This window comes from Peromyscus maniculatus, chromosome 12 (assembly GCF_049852395.1).
Source record: "Peromyscus maniculatus bairdii isolate BWxNUB_F1_BW_parent chromosome 12, HU_Pman_BW_mat_3.1, whole genome shotgun sequence".
In the NCBI taxonomy this organism is placed as follows: Eukaryota; Metazoa; Chordata; class Mammalia; order Rodentia; family Cricetidae; genus Peromyscus; species Peromyscus maniculatus.
The window spans coordinates 6,660,710-6,680,316 of NC_134863.1; the positions used below are offsets into that span (position 1 = coordinate 6,660,710).

At 41.6% G+C, this 19,607-nt stretch overlaps 1 protein-coding gene and 2 pseudogenes across 1 annotated transcript in view; 2 read left to right on the plus strand and 1 right to left on the minus strand.

The window, feature by feature from the left end:
* The window catches only part of LOC121821659 (immunoglobulin lambda-1 light chain-like), a 755,041-nt gene that overhangs the window by 252,460 nt on the left and 482,974 nt on the right, over window positions 1–19,607 (plus strand). The window lies entirely within an intron of this gene.
* Window positions 7,020–19,606, plus strand: LOC143268063 (bcl-2-related protein A1-like; annotated as a pseudogene).
* LOC143268060 (sorting nexin-25 pseudogene) lies at window positions 13,525–17,081 on the minus strand (annotated as a pseudogene).

Genomic DNA, 19,607 nt, shown 5'->3' on the forward strand with positions numbered 1-19,607 from the left:
GAGACATTTGATTGTAAAAATTGCTGAGTTAAATCAATATGTATATATTAGAGGTATCTCAATTTCAAAATGTATGTCTAAGGATATGTTGCTTTGGGAAAGAGATTCTGCTTTTGTTTCCACAGAAAATAAAAACCTGTGGGCTGCTTCCAGGCTAATATGGTTTGACCAGTCAAGACCCCCTGAAAGGTCTCTGATGTCATCATGGTCCAGATGATCCAACATCCAGAACTGTCTCAAGGCAACTGGCTCAGACAAAGCAGTCTCACAGACTACTCCAGTCAGGACTTGACCATTATCTTGAATTTTCTCAGGATCCCATATGACTACCTATCAGTGCCCCCTATCAACAGGAAGTAGCCTAGAACACTATGCCCACATTCCCAAATAATGGATTATGGATGTTTGTCTTTGTTTAGGTTGTTGGTCACAAATTGTTATTGGTCATAGTCATTATCTTTCTAAAAGAAGAAAGGGGGATATGATGTGGAAATATAGGATATAGATATGATAGGATAAAAGGGTGAATTGTTGAACCTACTTTTAAAGAGCAACTTGTTTAAAATGTTTTACATTGCTATGAATTTTAGTTTATTGATACAAATTTAAAGTTAATTTTGTTATACTGTATATATATTTCTACTTATATTTAAAGTATTTTGTTTGTGCAACTCATTTGAAACTGTAGTGTATAGTTGAGAAATACAAATTAATAATTAGTCATCCATGATAATCAAACTTATAGTCATGTTAGTTAAGTTTTCTAGATATATATAGATATATTTCAATTAGTTAGTTAATCTTCAAACACTTCAAAGACCCACAGAATATGGGATTTTAGTGTTTAATGGCATTTTAAATGTTTTAAAAAACTTAGACTTTCCTGGACAATGAGACATGTCTGCTCCTGGCAGCACTGATTTACTTCAAAGAAAGATGGGCATCAAAGACACTCCATATGGAATTTATCTTTTTCTTGGCAAAAATAGCCATTTGGGCAGAAACTGTTCTTGCCTGGACTGCTTGACAAAATGTTGTATCGACTGAACATACAGGACCCATAGGCAGGTGATCACTGAATTTTGCAACGTGAGATGGTCCTTCAAGTTCCTGCTTCACAGAGGAAACTGCCAGACATTCTAGAGCACACAGAGAAAAGCGACTGAGAGACTCTAGACCTATAGGCTGAAGATGGATGCCCCAACATTGCAGAAGAACTTTGGGTGACTGTCCAGGCAGCTGTCTTTGACATTCTAGATTTTTGGAAGTTGCTTACAATGTACTTCCTGTTTACTTAGGTAATATTATATCCTTCTGAAGTCTTTGATATAGTTGAAGACTAGATAGTTATAATTATGGTTTTCCTTGGTTATGATAAGAGATAAGGTAGATATGAAACTTTAGACTCACAAATATAAGATAGATATTTTCTTTAAATTCACAAAATACAAATAGACTAGATAGTTTAACTGTAATTCTTTTTTAAATTTATTTATTTTTATTTCACATGCATTCATGTTTTGCCTGCATGTATGTGTGTGTGAAGGTGTCAGATCCCCTGGAACTGGAGTTACAGGCAGTTATGAGTTGCCATGTGGGTGCTGGGAATTGAACCTGGTTCCTCTGGAAGAGTAGCCAGCACTCTTAACCACTGAGCCATCTCTCCAGTCCATAACTGTAATTCTTGTTTGTTATATGTAATTTTACTATGTTAAAGTTAAAACCTCCAGAGCCTGCAACTAGTTGACAGGAGTTAGCCATAGAGAGTATGAGGGAGCCAGACAGACAGACAGGAAGTAGTAGGGAGATTTGGAGTATTGGCAGTCTTTTGGGTTTGGAACAGCTGGAGAGATACTCTTGCTGGGTCACTAGCCAAAGAGGAAGGTCAGTCAGTTGGTTGCTTTTAGGCTTCTCTGAGCTAGCAGGTTTTCACCCCATCATCTGACTCCCAAGTCTTTATTGGTAAATAGAATGATAGAGACTTAGTTAAAACCTGTGGCAGAACCGATGTCAGAAGGACAGGAAGTCCCACCGGCCAAAGCCTGAGTAGAGGGGCACTGGCTGCAGAGCTGCAGACAGCAGCTAAAAATAGCCCTAGATTCAGGTGCAGCTGCCAAGCCGACAGACAGTAAAACAACAGGGGTTTCCTGGCTGTATCCTTAAAGATAACCTCTCCCCTGGCTTCCCATTCCCGGCTTCACTTCCCCCATCCTTTCCCCTTTCATTTCCTTGTGCCTCTGTACCCTTAGATAACGTTCCACCCCAGGTTGCATGATGTTTCTCTGCTTTCTCAGGTATCGATCCACTCACTGAGTTCACAACTAGTTGGGTCTCTGCAGAACCCTCCTGAGCCTTCCTCAGGAACATGGGAAGAAAATTAGGGGAACTCCTGCTTACATTTGTGCTCATAGGATAGCCTGGACCTCAGTCTCCATAGGGAAAATGCACTTCTACCCTGAACCTTGTCACTCAGAGCCTCCAGTTTTTTTTTTTGTTGTTGTTGTTGTTTGTTTGTCTGTTTGTTTGTTTGTTTGTTTGTTTTTAAGACCAAACCAAACAACCAACAAAAATAACCCAGGGAACTGGGGGGATGGGTTTGTCTCCAATGGAACTTTCTGACCATGAAGGCCTGACCCCACAGGACTGAAGGAGGTCATGAAAGACACACAGGTGGATTCTTGTGCTTATTTCTCTCATTCTTTTGTGCTTCAACTGTGTTATTAGTGTGTCAGGTCCAAAAGAAACTGGGGACAAATGGCTGACTGTGGTACCTATTAACACACCAAAGAACATGCTGGCCTCTAGGCTCTCTCAGCATTGTGAATACCTGTTATAGAGTCCATGACTCCTCTCAGCTCTTCTCACCCCAACCCCTTACCCTAAACTTCTCCAGCTCATGGCCTTCCCTTTCCCCAGCTTCTCATCCCTATAGGACCCTGCCGATTTGGACATGAGCCTTCTTTTTGTTGTCTTGATTCTCTCTCCCTTTTTTTCAGATTTATTTATTATTATGTATACAGTGTTCTACCTGCATGTACGCCTGCGTGCCAGAAGAGGACACCAGATCTCATTACGGATGGTTGTGAGCAGCTATGTGTTTGCTGGGAATTGAACTCAGGACTTCTGGAAGAATAGTCAGTGCTCTTAACCACTGAGCCATCTCTCCGACCCCTGTCTTGGTTCTCTTCTCTCTTGGTTCTTGGACCTCTCTCATGGCACTCCCCCCACCCCCCACCCCCAGTGCAGTATACTGGTCATGTTTAGTCTACTATTTTCTCTCCCTTCTCTGGACTCTTCCAGATACCTCTGGCTGTACATATATACAATAAAAAACTTTTCCTTGCCAGGCGGTAGAGGCACATGCCTTTAATCCCAGCACTCAGGAGGCAGAGCCAGGCGGATCTCTGTGAGTTCAAGGCCAGCCTGGTCTACAGAGTGAGATCCAGGAAACCCTGTCAAAAAAACAAAAAAACAAAAAAAAAAAAAACAAAAAATAAAAAACCCAACTTTTCCTCAACCATAGCTTGAAGAGATCGTCTCCTTATTTTGTATACGTGAAGACCATCTTTCTTGACAGAGAATTTGCCTTGGTCTGGGCTTCAGAATAGGGAAGTACTTATGCTAAATTCAGAGACGTGAAAGAGCCAAGCAGAGTCAGAACTCCCCCATGTCACTTCCAAGGAAGCCACAAAAAGCCCAGCAAATTCTCAGGTTCCTCCTCTGGGGGAAGAAGTTGACCTCAGTACTTTCTTTTGAAACTTACTTACCTTGTCTTGCGGCTTGCATCACCCTGGCACCCTGCATCAGCTGGGATGGTCTGGGGTTCTGTCCTCTTCTTTCCTATCACAACTGTTGCTTCGTCAGAATGGAAAAGAGTCCCAACTGTTTTAAGTCATCTCAGTCAAATCCTAGACATTAAGGAATAAATACCAGTTAACCCTATTGGGTCCTGACAAATGTCAGGGTCGTGACACACACACACACACACACACACACACACACACACACACACAACCACATGAATACTATTTTAAGCCTTGAGTATTGAGAGGCTGGCTTATTACAAACATAGATAGTTGGACATGGGAGTACTTTTACAAGTTCAACGAAAATACACAAGGATATACACACTAATAATCAAAACACTGACAGCAAAAAAAATGTACAAAAGGATGAAGTTCTTAAATCATTATTAAGCACAAAGAAAAGCCTAGTCAGGCCATGTTTTTCTTTCATGTTTGTGTTGCTGGGGATCGAACCTGGGCAAGCTGCTAACCAGTTGCCCTACAGCTATTATAAATACCAGACCCTGAGCCTAAGGACTTTTTAAATATGGAAATATTGGCAAATCTCTTTCCATCATTTCTCTTTCCAATCAGTCTGCCTCACTTAATTCACAATAGATAAATTTCAGAGCTTCAGACCTATTGCACAGCTCAGACTACAACTGCCTTAGTTTGTAATTCGGGAAATATCTCTATATTTGAACCTACTAGAGTTCTAATCATTCCATTCAATAGATCCTTGTACTGTGTATGGCATGCTATAGTTTTTCCTGGACTGAAAACTCTTTGTAGGCTGGAAAGTCTACACAACAGTCCTGATACATTGTTCCTTAGTCTACATTTATGGAGTAATGTAATGAATGTATGGTTTTCAGTTTCCACCTAGTATGGTTGACCTGCTCAGAGTGTATTGGGGTAGGCTCTATTCTACACAAAATTCTACACATACATGTAGTGGTAGTGAATGATACTTTCCATGCCCTTGTATGTTCTTCTCGGTCAGCTGCATGCCTCCTACCCTCACTTCCCTCTGCGTACTACTCTGCCTCTAGACATTTTACACTTTATTTGATATACAAAATTCCGTTTTTATTTTCTTCTTTTTTTTTGTTTAGTGGTGATGGTGAAATTTTTTCTTTTTCTCTTTCATCTAGCCTTAAAATGTAATTAATTGGAAACCCTCCAAAATAAGTTAAATAAAGCAACAAAATTCTTTTAAAAAATTTTAAAACATCTCATTTTTGGATTAATATTTCAGAAATATAAAATCTAAATATAGTTGGACCCTTATTTTGAAGTAAGCTTTTCACTTATTCAACAAAGATCAACTATTTGCTTTTCTTGGGTCCAGACTTGGGAAATAGGTAGAGGAGTAAGTAATAAGAGATGCAAAAGATACCCTTGACCACAGAAGACTTTACTGAAATTCGTAAGCTGCATTCTTCCATTGCTTTGTCAGAAATTCTGAGCATCATAGGAGTGTGTGTATGTGTGTGTGTGTGTGTGTGTGTGTGTGTGTGTGTGTGTGTGTGTGTGCAATCCTCCTATTGTTTCAGTGGTCCTTAGGATGCCCAAATCTGATTAGAAGCCAGAAAGCAGTTTGCCCATGGCCTTGTGATTCTGTGGGCTAACAGAAATAGTCACAGAGGAATTTTGCATGGCAAAATTTAATAGAAGTATGGCGGCCCTTTAACCATGAATTCTTCTGTTCTGTATGGATACTCCAAAAAGAAGATTCTATGTTAAGTAGATGTGAGGAGATAGCCCAGGGAGCCAGAAGAAACTGGCAAGCTGCAAGAGAGTAATTCAGGACTGATCCTTGGGAGGAAGGAAAAGAAGCATGGAAAGCAGTAGGCTCGGGCTTGGAGAGCTCTCAAGAAGGAGATTAATATAATCGACCTGTTGTGGAAAGTTGTGCAACCATTTGTACAGGAGGGTGGCTTCACAGTTGCTGTCACTGGCTGAGACTGTGGGACCTGTGGCCTCTAGTGCAAAGTTGGAGGTACATTTAAAACAGATGAGCTGGGGCTTTGAATCAATAACTCTCATGTATTTCCATGGCTACCACATGTCTCTCTATTTCCAAGCACCCTAAGCAGCCCCTCTCCCCTCCTCCTCAACTCTATGGTAATGGATCATAAATACAAGTTGCAAATGAATTTGTCTTCCATGTTTGCAGTTGTTCATAGGAATCTGATGCAAAGAATCAAAACCACAGACAGCATGTATAGAAGGAGGGTAAAAACACATTTGACTTTTCCACAGACATGAATTGTCTCTATTTCCTCACACTGGCTCTTCAGTGTGAAGCCGTCAGACAAGCATGGCCCCTCATCTTCATGCATTCAGCAGCTGCCTTCCCTGCTACATACTCAGGTGAGGAGACTTAAGCTCCAACCCAAAGTCGGCAACATCACTTTAGCCACTGATTTCACCGTCTCTACCAAGCTTCTCTCCAAATTACCACCAAAGCTCAACAAAATACAAGCTTTCAAATGGTGAGCTTCTGAAGTTCTGTACTCACTGGGTCAGGAGATGACTGAGAAGCCAAATCATCACTAATTCTTAAAAGAATGAAGAGCAGCACCACAAAGCACCTAATCTTACCAGACACGGTGACAGGCACCCATTATCTAGGTCATCTCCTTTGGTTTCACCTCAGCCCCCTAAAGTCAGTCTAGATGGCTTCTTTTTCCACAGTTCAGGACACAGGAAGAAGGACTTGTCTACAACTGAGACCAGGCATTGTGACTCTAGGATCATTGCTCCTTCTAATTTCTCCCATGATTTCTGACCCAGATACAGGGAAATGTACATGATTTAAGAATATGTATTAAGGACTAGAAAGGTGGTTCAGAAGTTAAGAGCACTTGCTGCTATTTCAGGGGATCCCACGTTCAGATCCCAGCACCCATACCAGCCTGCCTGTAACTCCAGTGCTAAGGGGTCCAACACCCTCTTCTGGCTTCCATGGGTACTGCATGCACATGCTGCATATACATAAACTCAGGCACAGGCATGGAACAAAAGGAGATGCATACTTAAAAAAGAATATGTGCTAAGTTGGGCTTAAAGCCAGATTGTTTCCTATCAGAAATTATAAATATGAGAAGAAAGAAGCTAGCTTTTTTTTTCTTCCTTTCAACCTAGTATATCTACATCTCAAGGGTAATATTGCCAGAGCAACTCAGAAGGGCCTCCAGTTCCCAGGAACGTACGGGGATCTGACTTCTCCACCTCCTCTCATTTTTGATGCTTTACTGAATCATAAAAGGAAGAGGAAGTGGTGTTGCTCTGAAACATTTTCCTCCTTCACAGTCTGAGCTTTTGCTTTCACATGTAGCCTACACAGGGACCTATGTAAAGAGAATTCCAGGAGCCTCCAAATAAGATTAGCCCTCCGGCACCAGATCCTGTCTTTGCCTTAGTTGCCTCCTTGGCCTCCGGGTGGACAGCTCCAGTCAGCTCTGCCAGGCAAGATGACTGACTGTGAGTTCATGTTTATCCACTCTGGCTGAGGACTATCTTCAGTACGTCCTGCAGGTACCCGCTTTAGAATTGGCTCCAAGCAAAACATCCAGAGTGCTACAAAGAGTTGCTTTCTCAGTTCAAAAAAAAAGTTGAAAAGAACCTGAAATTATACTTGGATGATTTTGTGTGGGATCCATAGATTCCACCAGAACTATATTTAATCAAGTGATGGAAAAATAATTTGAAGACGGCATCATTAACTGGGGAAGGACTGTGACTCTATTTGCCTTTGGGGATGTTCTCCTCAAAAAAAAAACCCCAAGAGCAGATTGGCTTGGATGTGAATGCTTACAAGCAAGTTTCCAGTTTTGTGGCTGAATTCATAATGAATAACACAGGAGAATGGATACGGCAGAATGGAGGCTGGGTATGTGTGATGACATTCCTTTTACATTTCTCTACTGCAAAGTTGGAATGGAGAGTTTCCTTACTAATTAAAACAAACAAGAAAATAACAACTAAAAGATTTCAGTCTGTTTCTAGATCTTATTTTAGATACTTTTAATTAAAAGTAAAGAAAGCAGAACTCTCCGGGGTCATTTCCAATAGACCCTACAACTCTACGGTCGGCAAACATTGGTCTGCCCAGCTTTTCTTCTCGCTTGGGAACTAGTCTTGAGGTCTGGGACTGGAAGCAGCAGCTTTTGACTGCATCTTCCGGATCAGCAGTGTAGACCTTCAAGTGTCGCCTTTTGCTAGGATTCTCATGACTATGGAGAATTGGGACAGAAAGAGCTGGGATTAGATCTTCTCATTTGTACTTTGCGGGGCTGTAACAGTAACCTGCCCAGTTTTGTGCATTCCTTACTTACACATTGACCTTTCCCATTTTCTAATATATAAATTGTGGGCTATTGAAGTTTCATGATACAAATAAATGATGTACTGCCTCACTGGAAGGAACCTTTTTAAAGGATATTCAAATATAAAAATTTGCTTTTTAAAAAAAAAAAAAACAGTATCTCAAAAATCCAGGACTATGCCAAGAATTTTGGAGCTCAGGTTATCCAGAAGCCTTGCCCAGCTAGATTTAGAAGCTTCACTTTGTGTCTTAATATGCTTAACACAGAGCTGAAAAACATTTCTGTCCCCATGTAGTCTCTCTCCCATCCCCAGCCTTTATCTCCCTCAAGCAATGTCCACTGTTACTATTGTATATACAAAGCATGTTTATTGAACACACCCAAAGAAAATACTTGTAGCATCTCCCATTCTCATTTGGAGGAGAGATTTCACCATTTTGCCCAGGCTGGCCTCCAACTTCCAGAGTATAGTGATGCTACTACCCTCAGCCTTCCACAGATCTGGGGCTCTGGATGTACACTACCATGCTTGGCTAGAAAGACGCCCCTTCAGCCCTTTGTCACCAGGGATCAAACCTAGAGCCTAACACAATCTGAACCCATGTTCTATCACAGCACTGTACCCTCAGCCTCACGGTAGTCTTTCTGAAAAATGTTTTACAAATTAGTATCTGGGCTAGACATGGCAGTGCACATATGTAATTCCAGAACTCAGAAACAAAAGATAAGAGGACCAAAAGTTCAGAGTCATATTCAACTACACAGCAAGTCAGTAGAAGGCCAGATCTGGTCATATGAAGGTCTGTTTGATCTGTCCACCCTAAATAATACATAGACTTATCCTGTGACTGTTTTTTCAACCCAGTACTTAAAATAGTATTTTAAAGAATACTTTAGGGACTGGGGAGTAGATCAATTATGGAGCTCCTGTGTTGCATGAACAAGGCCCCTAATTCAATCCCTAGCACCACAAATAAACAAAATTAAAAGAGTTCTTAATATGTTCTGCTGAATGCACATGCTGCCAAAGAGCTGTTTATTTGGGCTATTTCCAGAGTTTTCTGTCATAAGCAATGTTTCTTTGAATATACCAATATGAATCCTCTCCTGTGTATAGGTGTTTTTAGAGTGGATATTTGGTCATAGAGTTATTTGCTCGTGGTTTATATCCATTTTGAAATTACTAGATTTTTCTGCTCCATAGTGGTTCTACCAAATTATAATCCTGTCAGCAGCATGTTAGAGTAGCCATCATTTCCTTGGTACAAGGAGGTCCTAGTAATCTATTACAATTTCTCCACTTTGTTAATACATATACTTAGTATCTTATGTTAATTAATTTTGCCCTAGGTTACTAGTATAGTTAAAGTTCTCTTAATGCTGAGCTCAAGTTCATGTTCATTGACTAATTCTTACTGAAAGATTTGCCCGCTTGTTTCTTTTGCCTGGTTTCCAATTGTTTATTAACAAAGGAATTCCTTGAACAACCTGAATGCAAATTATTTTTATACGTGGCAGATTTCTTTTAGTTTGTTGATTATCTTCTAAAGCTGTAGATGTCTTCAGCAATTACAAGTGTTTGGAATTTGATGCAATTGACTTGATTGAACACAGACTTTGTTCCACTTCTGCTTTGGTGAGTCTGTTTGCTAGGTCACACTGTAAAGCAGTCCTCCTTTTTGATTGCTTTCAACTACCTGTAGCTCTTCCTTCTAACATGCCTGCATCTGGCTCTAGGTGAAACATGCCAGATGTTTGGTTATGTTTCTCCTGGTTGGCTGTAGGAAGGACTCAGAAAAATCTCTGCTGCACTGTGTGCAAATAAACAGCTCTTGGACAGCATGTGCATTCAGCAGAACATATTAAGAACTCTTTTACTTTTGTTTATTTATGGGGCTGTGGACTGAATTAGGGGCCTTGTTCATGCAACACAGGAGCTCCACAATTGATCTACTTCCCCAGTCCCTAAAGTGTTCTTTAAAATACTATTTTAAGTACCCTGGGTTGAAAAACATAGTTACAGAATAAGTGAAGGCAGGTGTCTTCTAGCACAGAAGCCACAAATGAGCCTGTAGAGAACAGTCTTACAAGCTCTATAGGTTTACTCTATGTTGCCATCGTCTAGCACAATATGTGGAAGACACAGAATATGTGTTGCTTAAATACATGTTAATATAATATATTGGGTGAAATTGTAGAATTAAAAATGAATGAAGGGTATGGAATGGTCTCTTAGAATTTCTAGAAATGCATTTGCCTGGGAATCATAGAGATATTAGCATGTACACAGTAGGAAAAACTTATCCTAATGGAGATATAATAGTACATCTCATGCAACACACACACCTTCCCCTCCCCCCCACACCTTCACCCTTCATAAAGTTTCTATGTGGGTTCTCAGATCTCTTCTTTTACACCTGGGAGCTTATGCTGTAGATATATCAGAAGTGCTCTTTAAGATCATTGTAAAGCCATCTCAATACCATTTTCCAGCCAACAGAAATCACTTATTCTGCTGATGGCAAATAGTGCTATAGTGAGCCAATACACACAGGCATCACAACTTCTTTTTTATTTGCTTATTTTTTTCCCACAGTGCCATTGACAAATCTGCTTCAATGAATGAGTTTACTTTTGTAGAATGATTCATTTTATAGAAAATGCCCATGTCTTTGCCAGCAGTCAGAGGACCCAGTAGAAAGGGGAAATAGGAATTTTACAATTTTTTCCTTTTTACTTTTCTGAAAGAGAAAACTCTAAAATGATCATAAACATGCAAGCTATGGCCTTGTTACACTTGAAATATGCCTGAAACTTTATGGGAAGTTTTGGATCAAGATATGATAGAGAAGTACAGCACAGATATTAGGAACACCAGCTCCAATTCAAACAGGGCTGGCTTTATTTCAGGGCTCAGTGCTTATCATCTACGTGAATGGGACAACTTATATACCTTCTCTGTACTTCATTTCCTTGTCTGTAAAAATAGGCCATACTGCAATCTATCTGCTGGGACTGGTATAAGGATCACATGAGTTACTCACATACAATGCTTCCAGAGCAATTCCTATAAATCTGCACTCAGTACAATTTCAAGACTATTGTTACTACTGATAAATACTCATGTTAATAACATTAATATCGCATAGCTTCTATTTAGCAAATCCAAGGATATCTAGACTCCAAAAGTTATATGGTCCACTTCAGTTAGATATTAGTCACCATGGACCTCAGGTACACTAAAGTGAAAAACATGAGACTGAGCATTAATAATGGGATGCATAATCTCATTCCTTCTTCTTTTTTAAAAACCAGTTTGAATCCTTCCCCATCCCTCTCCTCCTCATTCTTTCATCCTTCCCTCTCCTCCCTCTCATCCTTCCTCTGTTTTTTCCTTCTCCTCCATATCTCCTTTAGTTTCCAGCCTGTCATCTCTGCTCTTCTTCATCTTCTACATTTACTATTATTTTCTCCAGTTCCCTCTACCAGTCTGAAGTGCAAAGCTGGACTCATTCTTGCCTGGCAGAAGATTTAATGTGATTTTTTCAGCTATCGTGAGCATTTGGGAGGAAAAGATAGTTCCTAAAGCCACTAGAGCACATTTTAGTAGCTAGTGTCTGCAGTCTCAGCTACATAGAAGCAAAGGATAGAGGAACATTGCGCATCTCTGTATCCTTAATGCTTAGTATAGGGCCTACTGCACACAAGGTACCTGACACACAGCTACAGATCTCAGGAAGCGACACTGACATCTGAGGCCTGAACTACAAATTTCCCTGCTAATTAGAGGCATGACTTAGGTTAAGTTACCTAGGAGGCACTCCAAGATTCATGTTTCCTATGTAATATGTATAACAACACAACATAGCATAATGTAATAATAATTATATTATGTCATGTAATAATATAGCATAAACAATAAAAATGAAGACAACAATACCTATATGCAAAGAACCAGAAAGCTTTCTGATAAAAGTACTTTGTGAGTATGTAAATAGAATTATTCAAGTATGGGGATTACATGGGAAATTCCAAGAAATTTATAGTTTTAAAAACTACTCTAAATACAAAAAGAAACTCCCTTTAGAAGTGGGGATACACTGAATTGGTCCCTTCCAAGTAACTAGAATAGGAAGAGTTAAGCTAAGAGGTCCTCTCCTCTTCTCCTCCCCTCCCTCCCCTCCCGCCTTCTTTCCTCTTACTCTAATGGTGTGGGTTAATTTGGTGACAAAGCAAATCAGCAGAGTGGATACACAGATATGTAAAGATGACTGATTAACCATTCATCTCAGTAAAGGCATTTCCAAAGGTATAAATAGCCAAGACCTGTAAATGCTAAGCACATGCTCCACCATCGAGCTATAGCCCATCTACCAAAACAGCTCTCCAATGAATCTCTAGAGGAGTGACTGTGGTATCCACTTATATCTTTAAAAAAAAATCAGAGCTTTTAATTCTCTTTGGGTTATTGGCACAGTATGTGTCAACCTGCTTTATAATGCCATAATGGAATATTGCACAGAAAATGATAATAGAAAAGAAGTTGCTAAGGGACTCTGAGAGGGCCAGCATCTAAGGGCACCAGCACTGAAGGGCACCAGTATTGAAGGACTGCATCTGGTAAGAACCTTTTTGCTGCAGGAAGTGAGGTAGGAAGGCAGGGATGGAAGGAGGGAAGGGAGGACGGAGGGAAGATGACTAAAGGACTGAGCACATTTTTTGATAACAAATCCACCCCTTAGGTAATAGTCTCGATCTAGTAGTCATGGAGGGGATGCTCCCATGTGGAATCATCAGCAAACCAGGCAGCCACCAGTCAGAGGAAAGTGTCTGCATGTGGTGTGCAGAGTCAGCTGTGAGGCACGTGAGGTCATGTCCCAATAGAAAAAAAGACATTGCTCATTTCCCTTTATCCTCTTCTTAAAGATTCCAACTCTTAATAATATCAAAATACAATTAAGACTCAACATGAGTTTTAGAAAATATAAACACAACATGCCAGCTTGGTATATTATTTATGCTTTAGCCGTTCTCAAAACAAGAGTAGCCCAATTTAGCAAATTTTCACTGCTCCCAGAAGTAATCAGACGTTGGCATTTCCTGTTTATTACCACATTACTTATGTGATAATGAATCCTTATTTGTATATTTATTTTATACATTAGCCTTAAGATTCAAATTGCACCACTAAAGGAAATAGTTTTGAAAGAATCTGCTTGAAAAAGTATTTTTATAGGTATAAAAAACTATGATTGTATTATAATGTAAAGCTCTTTAATTGATGGTAATGTAAAGTGTTTTCCTATATATTATTAGTGATTTATGTCTCAGCGAACTTCTCTTTTTAGCTATTAAGGCCTGATTATTTTTTCTTACATTGGAATGAACTCTTTTTTTTTTTTTTTTTTTTTCATTTTTAAATTTTATTGCTTCAAATGCTTCAAACTATGGGAAATCTTTGGTAAAAATAAAGACAATAAAATTTTCACAATAACTTTACACCAAGCATTGCACAACAGTGTTCTTCAATACACGTGAAACACAGGAATGTTCAGAGTCCTCAGTGAGGAGATTAACTGTACAAGATTCAGGGCTTGTCATTTAACAACAAAACTGTTTTCATAAATATTTAAAATATTTCCTATGCTCTTATCACATATTAACATTTGTATTTCAATCAGCAAGTTGAGCTTTATAGTATTTATCATTTAAATAAAAACTGATGAACATCAGTTTCTTTTCCTACCGCCTACCCCAGCATATAGCCCACCTCCCTCCGATTGACCTTATTTCACATAAAACTAGAGGGAGGTACGAAAATAAAAATCAGTATGGTTCTTGTCAGGCCCTCTGTGGAAAAGAGGAAAATGTTTCATGTCTATTATTACACAGACATTTCTCTGGTGGTTGGTTTGTGCAGTCTCAGGCTTGACCAGCTTTGAATTGATCCAAGTGAGTTCTCAGCTCAGGACACAGTTCCAGCAGCAGCAGCTCCATCACGATATATAGCAGGTGCTTATTGGCTCTTGTTTCTTGCAATGCCTTGAATATTTTTATTATACCGTGACGGGCATTTTGCTGTCCAACAAGGCTCTGCAGGGTATCTGGAATGTTCTCTAGCAGCTTCTGCTGTGCCCTCTGCTTCGTCTCCTGACTCTGCCCTTGGCTTCTGACGCGAGTTGGCGGTGCCAATTTCCCATTTGGCCAAAAAGCATCCCGGAAAGCATTGATGTAGTAAACCAACATCTGCTCACTGAATATCCAGTTCACTGTATCGCGGATTTGTTTGTTGATGGTTCTTCCAAAAGTGACCTGGACAAGAGCAATTAATGTTCTTCGCACCCATTTAAACATTCCTCGGAGTTCAAAAATCTCCCCGATCAGCATGAAACAGGGCTCGGCCAAGGCATCCTTCTTCCCATCCACATCATCACCATAATCTGACAGGTCACTGTCTTCCTCCATCTCCTCCTCCTGATGGGAGAAGAAGTCTCGAGGAAGTTTTTCCAGAAATGAAGATAAGGAAAAGGAGTTTTTTTTCCCCTGTACATCAATAACCTTGAGGTAGTCAGGAGAAGGGCTCAAAAAGGCATAGAGTGCTTCGCTCTGACACAGTCTCTCATCTGAAAGCAGGTTCTGTAAAAACTTGTTTAACTGATTCTTCGACTTTTCCAGAAACTTGTGATCTATAGATTTGAAAGGCAGCTTACTGAGAGAAGGCAACTGGACTTTTTTTAAAGAAGGGACACACTCACTAAGTTTCCGATGTAAATTCTGAAACTCACTGAGCCTTCTTGGGACGGTCCAGTTCTTGGTTTCGACCCCTCCAACTTCTTGTAGGTTTACCCTGACCAAGTAGCAAGGCATTTGCTCACCGTTCTCTTCTGTCACCTCTGCACTGGTGATGGCCGCTTTCCACAGGCCCAGGTTCTCACACCACCAATCCGTTCTGGCCATGTGTAGCTGAAGATCTGCGCATTCTTTCTCTATTACGAGTATTTCATCCTTCAACTTGGAAATAATCTTCTTATCAGGTTTTGGTGCATTTTGAATAGAACTTAGAGCTTGCCTTTTATATTCAAGTTTCTCACTTAGCTCTCGAAGTTTGTTTACGCCGAAGCTGGCTTGATCACTAATCCCACTGGTGCCTTCCAGGGCTTCCTCGCCAGCCTCACTTCCAGAACCCAGTTCCTCCTTGTCGGAAGCCTGCTGGGAGGCATGTTTGTCCTCTCTGACCATCAGCTTCTCTTACAGGTCACTGACAATGAACGACGGGTAATACCTGTCCCTCAGCACCTCGTACACATCTGCCTGGATCTTGCTGAACACCTCAATACCTTTGTTTCCTACAAGACATTGCTGGATTTCTTTGTAAAGTGACTTTTCCACGGGTATTTCTTTGCTTTCCACAAAAAAATTCTGATAAATTTCACCAACTAATTGTGGAATTTCACTCTTGTTTGCATTTTTCAGGTGTTCCACAGATTCCCAAAAACCGATCAGAGTCTGCTTGTCCAGCCGCTCCATGTATGTTTCAAAGCGCTCTCGGTAGAAAGGATTGGTCATAATATCTTCAAAATGAAGAATCTTTTGGCTCTGAGGCCCCTCCCCTTCATCCAAGGCCCCGTCCTCTTGCTGGTCGTAGGCAGGCCCTCCTAGGATCCGGATTCTCTTCTCACACTGCTTCTTTGCCACAGTAAGCTGGTTAATGTACCTTTTCATGTTCCGGGCCCTCAAGAGATCGGTTTTCATGGCAGCTGACTCCTTACCCTTGTGCCTCTTCAGCTGTGGAAAGCTGCTAATCGTGGTTGCCTGGATAATTTCCACTACAATTTGATACCTGAGCTGCTTTAAGAACTCCACATCAGAGTTGCTGTTGATCAACTCGTAGGAAGGAGCGTATGTGTAGGCTCGCTTGTGGTGCTCATTCATCTGCTCTCTGTACTCCAGCTGGGCCAGGAGCATTTGGTTAATGTAATCCGGATTACTCAGCAATTCCACTACTGGCTTCAAGACTTTTGTTGTGAGAATTTCTGCGAGCATTATACGTAAGCTGAGAGACTGGCTATCCTTCGAAGGGAGAAGACAAAACACCAGGACCCGAGAACACATTTGAAGGAAGCGAACTTCATCACGGGAGTTCTTCAAGCATGAGTGCAGCACAAAAGGCCTTGGCTGTTCTTCATGTCTGGCATTAGCAGCTTTCAGGTCACAGAAGTGAGTGAGCACAGCCTTTACAACATCATTACAGACAACTTTAACTACATCCACGTGATTCAGTCTGTGGCGAATCTGCTTGACAATTTCCCAGAAGTCTTCCAAGAGCAGATGGTAGAGCTGCCCATCATCTCTGCTGAGGTTCCCGTACCAGGAGAGAATATAGTCTCTGTAACTGTAGTCGAACACGTCTTTCAGAGCTCGGTCCACATTGTGAGAAATGACCACTCTTCTGCCCTGAGCTGTCTCCTGGGGATTCCCATATACAGGGCTCCGCAGCGGATAGCGGACGGTCGCCGCCAGGCGGCTCCAGGAAGAGGCGAAGTCCGGCAGCCGGGCGCGCGGGCTCCAGCAGACGAGCGCGATCAGTGTCCCCAGCAGCCAGGCGGCCGCGGCGCCGCTCAGGTACAGACCGAGACGCAGCAGCAAGGCGCCGGGCCCCGCGCCCGCCGCCGGGCCCCAACCGGGGACCAGGCAACACAGCGCCAGAGCGGCCAGGACGGCCAGGGCCGCGGGTCCCCGCCAGCCCCCGCCCGGGCCGTCCGCCGCCCGTCGCCCGTCCGCCGAGCCCCGGGCAGCAGCACGGCCGACGCCGACGTCTGCGGCGGGCGTGGGGCCGCGGCAGACGCCGCTGCTGTCGGTGGCATCGCGGTGCATGCTGCTTCCTGGGCCGCTGGCGACAGGCTCATCTCCCGGCCCGCTGCCCCCCGGCGCCGCCCCGGGCCGTGGCCTGTGCGCGGCGCCCCGCTGCCGCCTCGCCGCCGCCGCCGCCGCCGCCGCCGCCGCCGCCGCCGCCGCCGCCGCTCGCCTGGAATGAACTCTTTCCTGATAAATATATTTTCCTGGTTTGTGGTTCTTTAAATTTTAGTTTTTTATAGATTTATGACTATTTCACATCTTCATTTAGCTTTTTCTTTTACTGTCTTTGCCTTAGAAGTTGAAAATATTAGAAGTTAGCATGCTGCCCAGAAATGACTAGTTGTTCTATTAATAAAGGATCATTTTAGAGGCTATCACTGTACCTATCTGCCTCACAGCTGACTCTGCACACCACATGCAGACATTTTCCCCTGACTGATGGCTGCCTGGTTTGCTGATGATTCCACAACTATTAATTTCAAGATCTGCAGAGATTTCCAAAGTCTTCTGACTCTCGAGAAGCTAAACCTGATTCCCATTTTCTGGATTAGTCCTATTATGGCATACCCATTTGGAGACATTGTAATGCTGGAACCTACAAGATGTAGAGCAAATGTTTACTAGATGGACATAAAAAATATCAGGGGTGGTGGTACAGAGAGGATGCAAGCACAGTCTGGGGACACAGCTCAGTCGGTAGGGTGCTTGCTTGGCATGCACAAGGTCCTAGTGTCTGTTCTCAGCACTTCCTGAACCAGGCATGATGGGGTATGGCTCTAATCCCAGGGCCAGGAGATACAAACAGAAGTTTCAAAAGTTCAAGGGCATTTCTGGCTACTTGGTAAGTTCTAGAAAATAAAATTAGTATAAATAAATAAATAAATAACAATAAATGAAATAAATGTTTTGAACAATTTTATAGTCTTTTTTTGTACTTGTTTTGGAATACATGGAGTGAAAAGGAGTGTAAAGTTTGCATCCCAACCCAGGTCCAGGCAAAAAATTATATTATCTTTTATTTATTTATTTTTGCCACAGCATCTTGCTGTGTAGCCCAGGCTGGCTTGGAACTCACTGTGTAGTCGAGGCTTGCTTACAGAAATCCCCGTCTCCATCTTCTAAGTATTGAGAACATGGTGTGTGCCAATACACACTGTGAGTTGTATTATCTTAGGTAACTTTCCCCCCTCATTCTCAGTATCCTCAATAGATAACATAAGAGTTAGCATGCAGATAGAAGTAATTTCCAATGAAAATGTAATATAATTATAGATTTCAAGTTGTTAAAATATTGTTACAGTGCGCTACAGTTTGTTGGGATTTTGGAGTGTGCGTGCGTACGTGCGTGCGTGCGTGTGTTCTGGGGCTTGAATCTAGGAATTCAATGTCCTAGACAGGCATTTCTATCAGTCTGGATTTTCCTAATTAAAAATAAAAGTCCAGGTTCAAAAATAATTATAGTGGAAATAATCAGTATTTTCTTAGACTCAAGGACATTAGTTGAATTTGGATTTACTATGAGTTCTTATAATTCTCAGTATAGCCGGGCAGTGGTACTTTAACTCCAGCACTTGGGAGGCAGGGGCAGGTGGATCTCTGTGAATTTAAGGCCAGCCTGGTCTAGAAAGCAAGTTCTAGGGCAGCCACAGCTGTTAGAAACCCTGTCTCGAAAAACAAACAAATAATAACAATAATTCTCGGTATAATACAATTTATAAATATAAATTTAATTTTCAGTGCTAGGCAACTGAAAGAAAAAGAGAGGAAAACAAAACAACACAAAAAACTGGAGAATTCCTTTCCTTGGAGCTTACGGGCTGTGAGCAACAGAAGCAGGGCTAGTTTGAATGAAGATGAAAGTACTAGTCTTTGGATTTCAGAATATAACATCTCAATAATGACTCCATACTGTCTACACTGCGAAAGAATACTCATATACTAAATCCACATTGAATTAGATAAGTTTTCAAATTCTTTTTACTTTTTTACTTCTTGTAGTGGTTTGAATAGGAATGGCTCCATAGGCTTAGTCATCAGGGAGTGGCACTCTCTGAAAGGATTAAAAGGATTAGGAGGCGTGGCCTTGTTGGAGGAAGTATGTCATGCCAACCCCAGAGTCTGTCTCTCTCTCTGCTTATGGATCAGATCAGAATGTAGCTCTTAGCAGCTACTGCATGCCATCTTAGTTCTTACCTGCCTGCGTGCCCCATGCTTCCTGCCATGATGATAATGGACTAAGCCTCTGAAACTATAAGCTAGCCCCCAGTTAAATTAAGAACTACCTTGGTCATGGTGTCTCTTCACAGCAGTAGAAGACTGGCAAAGACACTTCTTAATATATGGCTGCAAAATCCCTTGAAGCTAACATATGTAGCTCAGCTGTATTTCTACTGGGTGGCTATATTCTAAAGGGATTTGGCTTTGGAGTAGAGAACAATGGGGAGAATGAAATGAGTACTCGTGGTGAGAGAATAGAGAGGATTATCTCACTGAGTCTTCAGTCTGCACTTTCTTCTCACAGGAAGATGGCTTCATGAAGAAGTTTGAACCCAAACCTAGCTGGCTGACTTTCCTGGAAATGACAGGGCAGATCTGGGAAATGCTCTTTTTCTCCTCAAGCAGCACTACTGAC